At 44.8% G+C, this 17,365-nt stretch overlaps 1 long non-coding RNA gene and 1 pseudogene across 1 annotated transcript; one reads left to right on the forward strand and one right to left on the reverse strand.

Annotated features, from left to right (window-relative positions):
* Window positions 1-98: 98 nt before the first annotated feature.
* LOC116530400 lies at window positions 99-335 on the reverse strand. The gene is made up of 2 exons (XR_004259971.1): window positions 286-335; window positions 99-206 (listed from the first exon to the last, which is right to left on the reverse strand). It is a non-coding gene; the product is annotated as an uncharacterized LOC116530400 (long non-coding RNA).
* Window positions 336-3,487: 3,152 nt separating this feature from the next.
* On the forward strand, window positions 3,488-4,677 carry LOC116530323 (annotated as a pseudogene).
* Window positions 4,678-17,365: the final 12,688 nt, after the last annotated feature.

Below are 17,365 nucleotides of genomic sequence, written 5' to 3' on the forward strand. Positions count from 1 at the left end.
TCTGCATCCCTAATGATTTTCATAAATCTAAGTGGACTCCTGCAGCTTCCCTTTGTTGTACTGGAGCCAGCATAGAAAGTCAACACCAAGACAAAAGTATACCAAATTGCAGGGTCTTTATTGCCGGCGGCCAAGGAGGACTCACGTCTCTCCAACCTATGGCCCCTGAAAGGAGGGTGTGAAGACCTTTTATGCCCGTAAACCACCTCAGGGGTGAAGGTGAGGGGCGGCGGTGGGGGTGAGGGGCTTCAGACATTCCGAGGGCCAGTGGATTCCATAAGTCACCTCCTGGGCAGAGCTGAGGGTGAGGGGCTCCAGACATTCCGAGGGCCAGGGGACTTTGGACATTCCAATTGTTACTTAAGGGCTTCACAGAAGTCAAGATAAGCGTTAGTTTACACATTGTCTGGGTAGGGTGGAAATTACGACCTTAGTTACTTATTACAAGTCGCAGGGGCCAAGATGGCGTGGGTTTGGGTTGCCTGCCTGTCACATTAGGGTTACAGAGAGCAGTTTCAACAGAAAGCTGAGGTATGGTTGAGGTATGCAGTTTTATGGGGCTTTTACCATGTCACACCTTCTTATAGATTCCTTTACTCAGTTAATGAGATCTCTTGATCATCTGGCTTTTTTTATATCTGGGAGGTTTACTCATGTTATTGCAGATAGTGACTGTTACTTTTCATTGCTGTGTAATAATCCATTATATTACATATCCACAATTTTATTTATCCATTCTACTGCTGTTGGACATCTGGCTCATTTTTAGCTGTCATGAATTAAGTTGCTATGGACATTCTATAAACGAGCTTTGGTGGACATAAGCCCTCATTTCTTTCTTTCTTTTTTTCTTTTTTTCTTTAACTGGAGAGAGAGTTTTGCTCTTGTTACCCAGGCTGGAGTGCAGTGGCATAATCATGACTCACTGCAACCTCTGCCTCTTGGGTTCAAGTGATTCTCCTGCCTCAGTCTCCCAAGTAGCTGGGATTACAGGCATGTGCCACCACAATTGGCTAATTTTTTTTAATTTTAATTTAAATTTTGTTTGGATTTAGTAGGGATGGGGATTCATGATGTTGGTCAGGTTGGTCTTGAACTCCTGACCTCAGGTGATCCACCCATCTTGGCCTCCCAAAGTGTTGGGATTACAGGCGTGATCCACCCTGTCCAGCCAGCATAAGCCCTCCTTTCTATTGGGAATACATCAGGAGTGGAATTGATGAGTGAGACAGTATTAATTGTGTGTGTAAATACTGCCCCTGTCAATTCAGGCACTCCAAGTGAGAAGGTGCAGTAGCCTGCAGGCCCATGCAAGCATGAACTTCAAAAAAAAATCTTGAATTTCTTCAAGAAAAATTCCAGGCACTTAGCCCTGAAAAGTCATTGAGCAACGCGATAAGCAAGAAGGTAGCAGCACAATTATAGCCAGCAGCACAAGCGGTGGCCCAAGGCAAGTCCCGCTCCAGCCAGCAAAATGTTAAAAAAGGTTTGACAGGCAGGGCACGGTGGCTCATGCCTGTAATCCTAGCACTTTGGGAGGCCAAGGTGGGTGGATCGCCTGAGGTCAGGAGTTCAAGACCAGCCTGGCCATCATGGAGAAACCCCATCTTTAAAAAAAAAAAAAAGGGTTGACATATGTCAGAAAATAGTAAGAGAAAGTGTGTGTGAAAGAGAGAGAGAGATGGGAAGTAAAACTAAAGAAAGAAATAGTGTAAGGAGAAAAGAGAGAGAAGCTTTTTCTTTTAAAAACTCAGGCAGAACAACTAAGTCAAAACATGTTTTAAAAGGTTTAAAAAGAAAAACTATAAAGTAAAAGAGGAGGGAATTGTGGGAAGTGGAAAAGTTCCTGTGGTCCCAGCTCCACGGGAGGTTAAGTGGGAGGACTGCTTGAGCCCAGGAGTTCAAGGGTGCAGTGTGCTATGATTGTGCCACTGCACTCCAGCCTGGGGGACAGAGTGAGACGCTGTCTTTAACAAAAACCGTTTGGGGCCAGATACAGAGGCTAATGCCTCTAATCCCAGTACTTTGGGATGCCAAGGCCGGTGGATCACTTGAGGTCAGGAGGTCGAAACCAGCCTGACCAACATGGTGAAACCCTGTCTCAATTAGCTGGGCATGGTGGCACATGCCTGTAATCCCGGCTGCAGGTTTGCACCACCATGCTTGACTAATTTTCTTAAATTTTGTACAGATGGGGTCTTGCTACATTGCCCAGGCTGGTCTCGAACTCCTGGCCTCGGGTAGTGTTGGAAATAGATGCTCAGTACCGCAAAGAAAAATTAGCACTGAGACAAAGGCTTTTTCAGCAACACAATTTTTTACTTCCTGGACTGCAGGAAGGGTACTCCCGGTAGCCATTGTGCTACTAGAGAACAATGAACAAAGGAGGAACCAGTTGAGCTGATCCCAGTTGGGTTCCATAACACAAGAAGCAGCCGGGGGCGGTGGCTCAAGCCTGTAATCCCAGCACTCTGGGAGGCCGAGGCGGGTGGATCACGAGGTCAAGAGATCGAGACCATCCTGGTCAACATGGTGAAACCCTGTCTCTACTAAAAATACAAAAAATTAGCTGGGCATGGTGGCACGTGCCTGTAATCCCAGCTACTCGGGAGGCTGAGGCAGAAGAATTGCCTGAACCCAGGAGGCGGAGGTTGCGGTGAGCCGCGATTGCGCCATTGCACTCCAGCCTGGGTAACAAGAGCGAAACTCTGTCTCAAAAAAAAAAAAAAAAACAAGAGAAGAAGATGCCAAGGTGGAATTTGATGTGCAAGAGATTGACAGGAAAAAAAAAAAAAAAAGCCTGTGAAGAATAAAGGAAAGTGAGAGCAAGAATAAGCATGGATGGGCACGTGAGGTGGCTCACGCCTGTAATCCCAGCACTTTGGGAAGCCAAGGCAGGTAGATCACCTGAGGTCTGGACTTTGCGACCAGCCTGGACAACACGGCGAAACCCCATCTCTACTAAAAATACAAACATTAGCCTGGCGTGGTGGTGGGTGCCTGTAATCCCAGCTACTTGGGAGGCTGAGGCAGGAGAATCGCTTGAACTCAGGAGGGGGAGGTTGCAGTGACCTGAGATCACACCACTGCACTCCAGCCTGGGTGACAGAATGAGCGAGATTCTGTCTCAAAAAAATATATAAAATAAAAATTAAAAAAAAAATAGCACTCATGCTGGGCTGGGGGCTGAGGCAAGAGGGGCCGTGAGGACGGCAAAGGAGTCCAGAGCCTTCAGCCCGGTCCTCCTTCCTCTCCTACCTCGTGCAGCGGTGGCTTGGCAGCCGCTGGAGTAAACACTACCTTTGTTCCTAACGCCTCATCCCTTTCATCGCCCCGGCCCCTCACACCGCCGCGCTCCAGCCCGCCGCCCTCGGTCCCTGAACCCCATCTCGGCTCTTGCCGCGTGGATGCGGCTGCTGAGCCTGGGTTTGGGCACTGAGCAGGAGAAGGAGGAGGAGGAGGAGCGGCGGCGCCTGGGCAGAATGCGATGGGGAACTGCTGCTGGACTGAAGGAAGCGAGGCGGCTGCAGTGAGCAGGCGGTGGCGGAGGATCCAAGTATTTTAGAACATGCTCACGAGGTGAGCACTTAACGATAGAGTTTGAGAATCTAGTAGAAAGTGATGAAGGGGAGAGCCCACGAAGCAGTCATGGGCCTCTTACAGAGGAAGAAATTGTTGACTTAAGAGAAAGGCATTATGATTCTATTGCCCAAAAGCAGAAAGATCTTGATAAGAAAATTCAAAAAGAGTTAGCCTTGCAAGAAGAGAAGTTAAGACTAGAAGAAGCTTTATACGCTGCACAGCGTGAAGCAGCCAGGGCAGCAAAGCAGCGAAAGCTCTTGGATCAAGAAAGGCAGAGAATTGTGCAGCGATAGCATCCTTCCAACAATGGAGAATATCAAAGTTCAGGACCAGAAGATGACTTCGAATCTTGTTTGGGAAATACAAAGTCACAGTGTGAAGTTTTTCGAAGCAGTAGACTCTCGTCAGATGCTACAGTTTTGACGCCTAATACAGAAAGCAGTTGTAATTTAATGATCAAAACTAAATCAACTAGTGGAAATGACGATAGCACATCCTTAGATCTAGAGTGGGAAGATGAAGAAGGAATGAATAGAATGCTTCCGATAAGAGAACGTTCCAAAACAGAGGAAGACATTCTACGGGCAGCACTTAAGTAGAGCAACGAGAAGACTGGAAGTAATCCTACATCAGCCTCTGATGATTCCAATGGGCTAGAGTGGGAGAATGATTTTGTTAGTGCCGAAATGGATGATAACGGAAATTCCGAGTATTCTGGATTTGTAAATCCTGCATTTGAACTGTCTGATTCTGGTATAAGGCATTGTGATACAGATCAACAGACTAGATAGGGTAAAATAGTGTGACCTTGTTTATCAGTTATGACCAAATGTTAAAAACCAACTAGAATGTATAAATGATTGTGCTGAGCCTTTTTGTAAGGGAGACGTGTAAGAAACCATGTTGTAAATGCTTATTTTATTAGAAAGGAGTAGGGATGATAGGATCTGAATTGCTTCAGAATTAAGTGCAATTTCATCATTTGCCTTCTGCTTTTCAATTCAATGGTCCTGTCATGTTACCAATAAAATTCACTTTAAGTCTTTTCTGTATAGCATTTGTGTTAACTATGGTAGATTTCCACTTTAATTTTTTATTTTTTTTAAAGATGGGGTTTCACCATGATGGCCAGGCTGGTCTTGAACTCCTGACCTCAGGTGATCCACCCACCTCAGCCTTCCAAAGTGCTAGGATTACAGGCATGAGCCACCGCGCCCGGCACTTCCACTTTAAATTTTTAAAATTAATTTTACTTTGAACGATTTTGAAGCCCTATTTCATTGTCTAACTATGAAAATATTAAGACTTTTTTTTGTTAATTCTCAGTAAATGTGAAGGGAGCATGAGGAGGGATTGTCAGATTCAGATTTAGAATATTGTTCCCTTTTCCAGCATTTATTTCTATGACTTCTTCGGATTTTGTTATCTAATAGTAAGCACAATTGATTTGAGTAGATGACTCTAAGAAATGCTGAAGTGTTGGTTTTTTTCTATACTTAATTACATGTCCTAGTATGATAATGTTGATTCAATCTGAGCAAAAGATAATATGATAAAAATAACCCTTTGGAGTTCGGACATTTCAAGTTGGTAATAATAAAAAATAATATTTAAGAAGATAATATATTTAGGTTTTTCCACTTCATTTTACATGCCACCATATTGACTTTAAGTTAATTGATATACAGCATTGTTTTTAAGTGCCATTATTTTTTTTAATTCTATATTTCCAATGAATGATCTTAGATAGATTTTACACTGAACATATTCTCTGCATTATTTAAGAAAGAAAAATCTGCCTGTAATCCCAGCACTGTGGGAGGCCGAGGCGGGTGGATCACGAGGTCAAGAGATCGAGACCATCCTGGTCAACATGTTGAAACCCCGTCTCTACTAAAACTACAAAAAAATAAATAAATCAGCTGGGCATGGTGGCGCGTGCCTGTAATCCCAGTGACTCAGGAGGCTGGGGCAGGAGAATTGCCTGAACCCGGGAGGCGGAGGTTGCGGTGAGCCGAGATCACACCATTGCACTCCAGCCTGGGTAACAAGAGCGAAACTCCATCTCCAAAAAAAAAAAAAAAGAAAGAAAAATCTAAAAAGGTAATACAGGTATTTCAAATAAAATTATATCCGGTATGAAAGCCTCCATTGATTTTATTAAGCTTTCCTTTACCTTATAGTACAAGGTGCTTTAATAGGATAGAACTAAGCATACCAATATCTATAACTGCATTTTGTGATAGATGGTTATCTGTTCCTTTCTCTAAAATGTATGTGTCCATATAAAGAGCCAGGGATAGAAAACACTCCATAATTGCTTTCCTTCATTTTGCTGAGGATTCAGTATGATTTTAGCAAGCAAACCATTTTTTTGTTTTTTCCTTAGTGTTTTTAAATTTTCTTTCCCTTGCAACAAACAATGACAGTGCATGCATGTTCTTATAAATATAGGAAGGTCCCAATATAAATAATAACCTAAAGTTCTTGCTGTACTTTAAAAAAAAAAAAATCATGTGGCCCTTTCAATATTTGAACTGCTAAGCAACAACATCTGTAGTTTTATCTCCTTTTTCATGTTATAGAAATTAATACACTAAATATGTAAATAGAATACATTAGGTAATGCTATTATTTATATCTGTCTTACCATAATTTAAGTTGTAGCTGTGTCTTGTAAGTATTTTTAAGGTAATCTATATTCACATTGCCTGTGTTAATGCTTTTTTTTTTTTTTTTTTTTTTTTGAGACGGGGTTTTACTCTTGTTTCCCAGGCTGGAGTGCAATGGCGCGATCTCGGCTCACCACAACCTCCACCTCCTGGGTTCAGGCAATTCTCCTGCCTCAGCCTCCTGAGTAGCTGGGATTACAGGCACGTGCCACCATGCCCAGCTAATTTTTTGTATTTTTAGTAGAGACGGGGTTTCACCGTGTTGACCGGGATGGTCTCGATCTCTTGACCTCGTGATTCACCCGCCTCGGCCTCCCAAAGTGCTGGGATTACAGGCTTGAGTTAATGCTTTTTAAAGTTTGTATACATCAGATGAATTTTTTTGGTTTGGCATAAGCTACTATTGTAATTTTTCTTGGCTTTTTGTTCATAAAGAATTTTTTGAAGGAATGGTAACAAATGGTAATTCACAAATGATTGTGAATAAACACATTTTTACACTTAAAAAAATAAAAAAATAAATTTTTTAAAAGGCATGGATGGACACAATGGCACATGCCTATAATCCCAGCACTTTGAGAAGCCAAGGCAGGAGGATCACTTGAGGCCAGGAGTTCAAGACCAGTCTGCGCAACATGGCGAGACCCTATCTCTACAAAAAAATAAAATTATTAACTGGACATAGTGGTATGCATCTGTAGTCCTAGCTACTCGGGAGGCCGAGGTGGGAGGATTGCTTGAGCCCAGGAGGTGGAGTCTGCAGTGAGCCATGATCGAGCCACTGCACTCCAATCCTATCTAAAATAAAAATTAAAATTAAATTAAATTTAAAAAATGAATAGTCATGGAGAGCGTACTGACCACCATGCAGGTCTGACAACTGTTTGAGAGCTCTGCAGAGAGCCCAGAGCAAACTGTCCACATAGAAGCTGTTTGTAAGGCAGGAATGGCCTGAATCTGGAATCCCTGGCATGCAGAGTCATTGGCTGGTGCAGTCTGGGAAAAGCATGCCTCAGCATGAAGCCTGTGGTGGGCCCAAGTGTATAGCAGATGGAGTGTCTTGGCCAGCCAGACTTCTTGAAGTAGGCGCTCTCTTTTTCTTTTTTTTTTTTGAGACAGAGTCTCGCTCTGTCACCCAGGCTGGAGTGTAGTGGCATGATCTTGGCTCACTGCAACCTCTGCCTTCCAGGTTCAAGTGATTCTCCTACCTCAGCCTCCCAAGTAGCTAGGACTAAAGGCACACACTGTCACACTTGGCTAATTTTTGTATCTTTGTTTTGTTTTGTTTTTTGAGACGGAGTTTCGCTCTTGTTGCCCAGGCTGGAGTGCAATGGCGCGATCTCGGCTCACCGCAACCTCCGCCTCCTGGGTTCAGGCAATTCTCCTGCCTCAGCCTCCTGAGTAGCTGGGATTACAGGCATGCGCCACCATGCCCAGCTGATTTTTTGTATTTTTAGTAGAGATGGGGTTTCATCATGTTGACCAGGATGGTCTCGATCTCTTGACCTCGTGATCCACCCGCCTCGGCCTCCCAAAGTGCTGGGATTACAGGCGTGAGCCACTGCGCCCGGCCTAATTTTTGTATCTTTAGTAGAAGTGGAATTTCACCGAATTGGCCAGGCTTGTCTTGAACCCCTGATCTCAAGTGATCCACCTGCCTCGGCCTCTCAAAGTGCTGGTATCACAGGCATGAGCTACCATGCCTGCCCCAGTATATATATTTTGAATTAATGAGTGAATGGCCACTCAAAATATGTTAGATATTAGTATCTTTGCACAAACAATAGGCCCACAGCAAATACCTTTTCCCAAATAAAAAAGAAGTCCTCACCACAGAGATTAATTATTTCACCATTCCAGAGGAAAAAAAAAAAAAGATGAAAACTTTTAAAAGAGCATTTTGTAGACTGGGCATGGTGGCTCACACCTGTAATTCCAGCACTTTGGGAGGCCAAGGCAGGCAGATCACCTGGGGACAGGAGTTTGAGAGCAGCCTAACATGGAGTAATCTCCTCTCTATTAAAAATGCAAAATTAGCCGGGCATGGTGGCACATGCCTGTAATCCCAGCTGCTCAAGGGGCTGAGGCAGGAAAATTGCTTGAACCCAGGAGGCGGAGTTTTCAGTGAGCCAAGGTTGTGTCACTACACTCCAACCTGGGCAACAAGAAGTAAAACTCTGTCTCAAAAAAGAAAAAGCAGTGTTTGTGGTGGAGCACAGAGGCTCATGCCTGTAATCCCCATGCTTTGGGAGGCCAATGTGGGAGGATCGCTTGAGGCCAGGAGTTACAAACCAGCCTGGACAACATAGCAAGGCCCTATCTCTACAAAAAATAAAAAATACAAAATTAGCTGGGCATAGTGGCACACACTGTAGCCCTAGCTAGGAGGCTGGGGCAGGAGTTCAAGGCTACAATGAACTGTGATCGAGCCACTGCACTCCAGCCTGGGTGACAGGGAAACACCCTATCTCTAAAAAAAAATAATGAATGACATTTTGTTTTGCCTTCTGTTCTCTGAAGTCCTTCTGCTTTCCTGAGGATGTCAGTGTCCACATGGATGAGCATGCAGTTCACCTGACTCACCATCTTAAGTCTTCCTCAGCTCTGAGGACCTTTGCTTCCACTCCCCTAAGCTGCCACATGAACAGCTCTTGTGATCTTTTGGATGACTAGATTTCTGAAATCTTAAACTCCAACATTCTTTCTACTTGCCCTCTGTGGCAGATTATATTTTCCAAGGTGGCTGCAACAAGTTCTGCCACCCTGTGTGCTCTTTTTTTTTTAATTTTTAGATTTTTTTTTTTTTTTTTTTTTTTTTAGACGGAGTTTCGCTCTTGTTACCCAGGCTGGAGTGCAATGGCGCGATCTCGGCTCACCGCAACCTCCGCCTCCTGGGTTCAGGCAATTCTCCTGCCTCAGCCTCCTGAGTAGCTGGGATTACAGGCACACGCCACCATGCCCAGCTAATTTTTTGTATTTTTAGTAGAGACAGGGTTTCACCATGTTGACCAGGATGGTCTCGATCTTTTGACCTCGTGATCCACCCGCCTCTGCCTCCCAAAGTGCTGGGATTACAGGCTTGAGCCACCGCGCCCGGCCAAATTTTTAGATTTTTAATTGATTAATTATTTTTTGAGACTTGAGTCTCACTGTCACCCAGGCGAAAGTGCAATGGTGTGATCTTGGCTCACTGTAACCTGTGTCTCCCGGGTTTAAGTGATTCTCCTGCCTCAGCCTCCTGGGATTACAGGTGCCCGCCACCACGCCTGACTGAGACAGGGTATTTTTAGTAGAGACAGGGTTTCTCCATGTTGCCCAGGCTGGTCTCAAACTCCTGACCTCAGGTGACTTGCCTGCCTCACCCCCACAAAGTGCTGGGATTACAAACATGAGCCACCACATCCAGCCTAATTTTTAAATGTTTTAAATAGGAAACAGTAGACATTGTGGACTACTAGGTGGGGGAGGAGCGAAAGGGGTCTGGGTTGAAAAACTACTTAATGTGCTGTGCTCACTACCTGGGTACAAAATACCCTTGTAACAAAACTGCACATGTACCCCCTGTATCTAACACAAAAGTTGAGAGCTAGAGCAATGGCTCACGCTTGTAATCCCAGCGCTTTGGGAGGCCGAGGTGAGTGGATCACTTGAGCTCAAGAGTTCAAGACCAGCCTGGGCAATGTGGCGACACTCTGTCTCTACAGAAAATACAAAAATTAGCCAGGCATGGTGGTGCGTGACTGTAATCCCAGCTACTCAGAAAGCTGAGGCAGCAGAATCGCTTGAACCCATAAGGCGGAGGTTTCAGCAAGCCAAGATCGAGCCATTGTACTCCAGTCTGGACAACAAGAGTGAAATTTCATCTCAAAAAAAAAAAATTAGCCAGGCATGGTGGTGTGCACCTGTAGTCCCAGCTACTCAGTGGGCTGAGGTGAGGATCGCTTGAGCCCAGGAAGTCAAGGCTACAGTGAGCCATGATCACACCACTGTACTCCAGCCTGGGTGATAGAGTGAGACCCTGTCTCAAAAATAATAATAAAATAAAAGTTGATTTTTTTTTCCTTTTTGAGACAGAGTCTTGCTCTGTCACCCAAACTGGAGTGCAGTGACACAATCTCAGCTCACTGCAACCTCCACCTCCTGGGTTCAAGTGGTTCTTCTGCCTCAGTCTTCTGAATAGCTGGGATTACAGGTGTGCAATGCTATGCTTGGCTAATTTTTGTGTTTTTAGTGGAAACAAGGTTTCACCCTGTTGGTCACACTGGTCTCAAACTCCTGACCTCAAGTGATCTGCCTGCCTCAGCCTCCCAAAGTGCTGGGATTACAGGCATGAGCCACCATACTCAGCCAAATGTTAATTTTTTTCCCCTGAAATGGTTTCACTCTGCAATCCAGGCTGGAATGCAATGATGCCATCTTGGCTCACTATAACCTCTACCTTCTGGGTTCAAGTGATTCTCCTGCTTCAGCCTCCCCAGTAGCTGGGAGTACAGGTGCATGTCACCACAGGCTGGCTAATTTTTGTATTTTTAGTAGAGAAAAGGTTTTGCTATATTGTCAGGCTGGTCTCAAACTCCCAACCTCAGCTGATTCACCTGCCTTGGCCTCCCAAAGTGTTGGGATTACAGGCGTGAGCCACTCTACCCGGCCAGTTGAAATTTTTATTTATTTATTTATTTTTTGGGGACGGAGTTTCGCTCTTGTTACCCAGGCTGGAGTGCAATGGCGCGATCTCGGCTCACCGCAACCTCCGCCTTCTGGGTTCAGGCAATTCTCCTGCCTCAGCCTCCTGAGTAGCTGGGATTACAGGCACGTGCCACCATGCCCAGCTAATTTTTTGTATTTTTAGTAGAGACGGGGTTTCACCGTGTTGACCAGGATGGTCTCGATCTCTTGACCTCGTGATCCACCCGCCTCGGCCTCCCAAAGTGCTGGGATTACAGGCTTGAGCCACCGCGCCCGGCCGAGTTGAAATTTTTAATAAATAAAACCGAAAAAATGTTTCATCTATTTAGCAGGTACAGGTGCAGGTTTTCTTACTGCAGAGCACTGAGGTCTGGGCTTTGGGTGTAACTATGACCAAATAGTGAACATTGTACTCAATAGGAGAATATTCACCCCTCATCCTCCTCCCATCTTTTGGAGTCTTCGGTGTGTATTTTTCCTCCCATATACCTATTGTTTAATGCCCAGGCATGAAAATCATCAGTATTTGACTTTGTTTCTGAGTTATTTCACTGAGGATATGTCCTCCAGTTCTATCCACACTGCTGGAAAAGGCATGATTTCATTCTTTTTGTGGCTGAGTCACGTTCCACAGTGTATATGTACCACATTTTCTTTATCCAGTCATCTGTTGATGGATACTTAGGTTGATTCCATATCTTTGCTACTATGAATAGTGCTGTGGTAAACATATGAGTACAGGTACTTTTTCATATATTGATTTCTTTCCCTTTGGGTAGATACCCAGCAGTGAGATTGCTGGCTGAATGGCAGTTCTATTTTTAGTTCTGTGAGAAGTCTCCGTACTGTTTTCCGTAATGGTTGTACTAATTCACATTCCCACCAACAGTGTATAAGCATTCCCTTTCCTCTGCATCCTCGCCAATATTTGTTGTTTTCCGACTTTTAATTTTTAATTTTTATAGAGATGTGGGGTCTCATTATGATGCCCAGGCTGGTCTCAAAACCCTGACCTAAGTGATCGGCCCACCTCGGCCTCCCAAAGTAGGGGGTTACAGGCACAAACCACCAAATCTGCCTGTTCTAACTTTTTACTAATAGCATGTGCTGGCTGCAGTGGCTCACACCTGTAATCCCAGGACTTTGTGAAGCCTAAGTGGGCAGATCACCTGAGGTCAGGAATTTGAGACCAGTCTGGCCAACATGGTGAAACTCCATCTATACTCAAAGTACAAAAATTAGCTGGGCATGATGGCACGTGCCTGTAATCCCAGCTTCTCGGGAATGCTGAGGGATGAGAATTGCCTGAACCCGGGAGGTGGAAGTTGCAGTGAGTCAAGATTGTACCACTGCACTCCAGCCTGGGTGACAGAGCAAGACTCCCTCTTTTTTTTTTTCTTTTTTTTTGAGGCAGAGTTTCACTTTTGTAGCCCAGGCTAGAGTGCGGTGCCACAATCTCGGCTCACCAAAACCTCTGCCTCCCAGGTTCAAGCAATTCTCCTGCCTCAGCCTCCTGAGTAGCTGGGATTACAGGCATGCACCACCAAGCTCAGCTAATTTTGTATTTTTAGTAGAGATGGGGTTTCTCCATGTTGGTCAGGCTGGTCTTGAACTCGTGACCTCAGGTGATCTTCCTGCCATGGCCTCCCAAAGTGCTGAGATTATAGGCATGAGCTACTGCACCCGGCCCCAAGACTCCCTCTTAATAACAATAATAATAATAATAACAAAATAAAAGCATGTGCCTCTTCAAACATGACCTTAACATTGCTCCATGATGAGGTGAGGTCTGTGCTCCTTCCCTTTGAATTTGAGAAGGTCTGTGACTGGCAGAAGTGATTCAAAGTATATCATAAAAGGTGACATGATTTGCCCATGGTCTTCCTGGGATGCTTGCCCTTTCATCCAGTTGCCATGCTGTGTGGAAGCCCAGATCACAGGGAGAGGCCACATTTTGATCTTCCAATCCACAGTCCCAGCACAGGTTTCAGATGACAGTTAACATCAGTTGCCAGACATGAGACTGAAGAAGGCTTTGTGATGACTCCAGCCCCAGCCACTGCAACAGTGTGAGAGACCCTGAGTGAAAATCACCTACCTGAACCCAGTCAACTCCCAGACCATGAAAAAACAAAAACAAAAACAGATTGTTATTTTAAGCACCCAAAGTTTTGGGGTTATATATTATGCAGTAAGAGTAACTTCAATATCTTCCTTCCTTCTAGCTTTTCAACTCTCTTACTCACCAAACCTAGTCTCTCTCAGAAGACCTTCTCTGCCTTAATCAACATTTTCCCCGTAGACCCAGCAAGAGGTAGGCTGGGTTTTCTTCCTACTCTTCATGGCCACTCAGAAACAATTTCTTCTTCTATTTCTTCTTTCTTCTTCTGTTTTTTTTTTGTTTTTTTTTTTTTTTTTTGAGATGGAGTCTCACTCTGTCTTCCAGAATGTAGTACAGTAGCACAGTCTCAGCTCACTGCAACCTCTGCCTCCCAGGTTTAAGCAATTCTCCTGCCTCAGCCTCCTGAGTAGCTGGGATTACAGGTGCCTGCCACCCACGCCTGGCTAATTTTTGTAGTTTTAGTAGAGATAGGGTTTTACCATCTTGGTCCAGCTGGTCTTGAACTTCTGACCCCAGGTGATCCACCTGCCTTAGCCTCCCAAAGTGCTAGGATTACAGGCGTGAGCCACTGTGTTTGGCCAGATTCTTCTTTTTCTTCTATTTATTCTTCCTCTTCTCTCCTTCTCTTCCTTCTCCTTCTTCTTCTACTTCTTCCTCTTCTCCCTTCTCTTCTTCTTCCTCCTCTTCCTCCTCCTTCTGCTTCTTCTCCTTCTTTTTCTTCCTCCTCCTCCTCCTCTTTCTCTTTGACAGGGTCTCACCTCCCCAGGCTCATGTAATTCTCCCACCTCAGCCTCCTGAGTAGCTAAGACCACAGGCGCATTCCACCATACCTGATTGGTTTTTTTTTCTTTCTCTTTTCTTTCTTTCTTTCTTTCTTTTTTTTTTTTTTTGAGATGGAGTTTTGCCCTGTTGCCCAGGCAGGAGTGAAATGGCACAATCTCGGCTCACCACAACCTCTGCCTCCCAGGTTCAAGCAATTCTCCTGCCTCAGCCTCTGGAGTAACTGGGATTACAGATGCATGCCACCACGTCCAGCTAATTTTTGTATTTTTAGTAGAGACAGGGTTTCACCATGTTGGTCAGGCTGGTCTCGAACTCCTGACCTCATGATCTGCCCACCTCAACCTCCCAAAGGGCTGGGGTTACAGGCGTGAGCCACCATGTCTGGCCTGATTGGTTTCTTTTTATTTTTTGTAGAGATGGGGGTCTCACTATGTCGCTCAGGCCAGCCTCAATCTCCTGGGCTCAAGTGATCCTTCTGCCTTGGCCTCCCAAAGTGTTGAGATTACAGGTATGAAGCACTGTGCCCAGCCTCACGTTTCATCTTCTTTAGCTAACCTAAGTGTCTCTGTGTTCTCCAGCACTCTGATCCCTTGAAGACTCTATCTCCTGTGTGACTGCTGCAAGTCCTGGGATCTTTTTAGGATTTCCTCTCTAAGGACCATTCACAAAGTGATCATTTGTCCACAGTCCACATGGCAGCCAATAGGGAAGCCAAACAGCAGCTGTGCCTGGATCTCCCTGCATACCACATTCACCTTGCCTTGCATACATTTCCTTCACTATACGAGGGTAAGAACACTTTTGAGACAATCAGTGTGCATGTTCTCTGTTCAAACTAAAACATATAATAAATAACTTCCACCAAGATGCTAACTTGCTGGTGGGTTTGTATGTTAAGAGCCATTTTCTTCAAATCTAACTCCTATGAATGTTTATACTTCTGTTTATTCTAAACCTCCCTAATTAGAGACTTTCCAGTGTCTTACAATTCCTCAACGAGTCATAGGGAGCCCAGGAATAAATTATTCAAAAATAATTAGCAAAAAGCTTTACCTTGTTTTATTTATTTAGTTGGTGATATTTTCCAATATAACTAGTTTCACTGATATAGAAATTTTTAGTAGAGGCCTCTTTGGGTTAAGAACAATGCTATCTTTTTTGTTGCTATAGAGAAGAGGAAGAAGAAAAAAGAACAAAACCCATTTTAGGCAACTTTTAGCCATAAGTAGAACACAGAACAATGAAAACTTTCTCTGTTATATAAGAAATGTATTTCGGCCAGGTGCGGTGGTTCATGCCTGTAATCCCAGCACTTTGGGAGGCCGAGGCGGGTGAATCACCTGAGGTCAGGAGTTTGAGACGAGCCTGGCCAACATGGTGAAACCTCATCTCTACTAAAAATATAAAAATTAGCTGGGCCTGGTGGCACACATCTGTAATCCCAGCTACTCCGGAAGCTGAAGCAGAAGAATTGCTTGAACCCGGGAAGCAGAAGTTGCAGTGAGCAGAGACTGCACCACTGCACTCCAGCCTGGGCGACAGAGTGAGGCTCTATCTCGAAAAAAGTAAAATAAATAAATAAATAAAAGCTAGATTAGTGTTATACTTTTGGGGTTTTGAAATGCCATGTCAATATTCTGGGAATCAATCTCTCATTTTATTACAAGTGATCATGACTTTTTTTTTTTTTTTTTTTTTTTGAGACGGAGTTTCACTCATTTTACCCAGGCTGGAGTGCAATGGCGCGATCTCGGCTCACCGCAACCTCCGCCTCCTGGGTTCAGGCAATTCTCCTGCCTCAACCTCCTGAGTAGCTGGGATTACAGGCACGCACCACCATGCCCAGCTAATGTTTTCGTATTTTTAGTAGAGACGGGGTTTCACCATGTTGACCAGGATGGTCTCGATCTCTTGACCTCGTGATCCACCCGCCTCGGCCTCCCAAAGTGCTGGGATTACAGGCTTGAGCCACCGCGCCCGGCCAACGACTTTTTTCAGAAGGGAAATATCTGATGCTTAATTTACCAGATGCTAGTATGTGGAGCACACTAAAGAAATGAAAGAATAATGGAGATGCAAACTGTTGCATTAGCCATGGTATGAGATGTTAAGGACCCCAACTTTATTAAGTCACACTTAATAAATTGCTTGAACCAGGAGGTGGAGATTGCAGTGAGCCAAGATTGTGCCGCTGCACTTCAGCCTGGCGACAGAGCAAGACTCTGTCTCAAAAAAGAAACGAACAAACAACTCTACGGTTGTTGGGTCTCAGAAGTGGCCCCTCTCATGCACTCCATTAGGACATTGCCCTGGTGGGGGTCTTTGCAGTAGCTCCACATCTGTGACAAACTTCTGCCTGGGGCTCCTGGCTGTTCAATACATGTTTTGAAATCTAGGTGGAGGCCACCATGGCCCCACAGCTCATATACTCTGCACATATGCTGAGTTAACACTGTGGATGCTGCCATGGTTTATAATTCTGTATCTTCTGGAGTGGCGACTGGACCCACTTAAGCTATTGAAGTTGGTTGTATTTGTCCATTCTCATGCTGCTAATAAAGACATACCTGAGACTGGGTAATTTATTTTAAAAAAAGTGGTTTAATGGATTCACTGTTTAGGATGGCTGGGGGGCCTCACAATCATGATGGAAGGCAAAGGAAGACCAAAGGCACGCATTACATAGCAGCAGGCAAGAAAGTGTGTGCAGGGGAACTGCCCTTTTATAAAACCATCAGATCTCATGAGACATATTCACTATCATGAGAACAGCATGGGAAAAACTAGCTCCCGTGATTCATTTACCTTCTACTGGGTCCCTCCCATAACACGGCGGGATTATGGGAGCTAAAATTCAAGATGCGATTTGGGTGGGAATACAGCCAACTCATATCATTGGTTTTTCTCCAGGTTCCCCATATAAGTCAGCGGATGCAGATGGATACTTGTGACAAAGGGCACCACTGGGGTCCAGACACCGACCACAATGAAGTCCCAGCTCCTACCTTGCCAGGATTTTCAGTCCCATCTGCCAGGACCTCCACTCAGCCACCTCCCTGTTTAGGAGGTGCCCGTGTATTCAAGAAAGAGTTTTCATAATTTTCTTTTTTTTTTTGAGACAGAGTCTTGCTCTGTTGCCCAGGCTGGAGTGCAGTGGCATGATCCTGGCTCACTGCAAACTCCATTTCCCAGGTTCAAGCGATTCTCATGCCTCAGCCTCCTGAGTAGCTGAGATTACAGGTGCATGCCAGTATACCTGGCCAATTTTTTGTATTTTGAGTAGAGACAGGCTTTTGCCATGTTGGCCAGGCTGATCTCTGAAGTTTCCTTTCCTACTCTCCGGTCTTTGGATGCCGAAGCCTCCAGAGATTAGAAATGAATACAATTCTCCCCAACCTTGCAATGTTGGTATGCAAGCTCACAAGTGATTGCTGCACTACAGAAGTCACCCCATGTTCAATGAGTCTCAAGTTTCATCCACCTTCCAGAAGTTACTAGGCAAAGGACACAGTTATGAACT

The sequence above is a fragment of the Sapajus apella genome, unplaced genomic scaffold (assembly GCF_009761245.1).
Source record: "Sapajus apella isolate SASKATOON/1434 unplaced genomic scaffold, GSC_monkey_1.0 scaffold3, whole genome shotgun sequence".
Taxonomy (NCBI): Eukaryota; Metazoa; Chordata; class Mammalia; order Primates; family Cebidae; genus Sapajus; species Sapajus apella.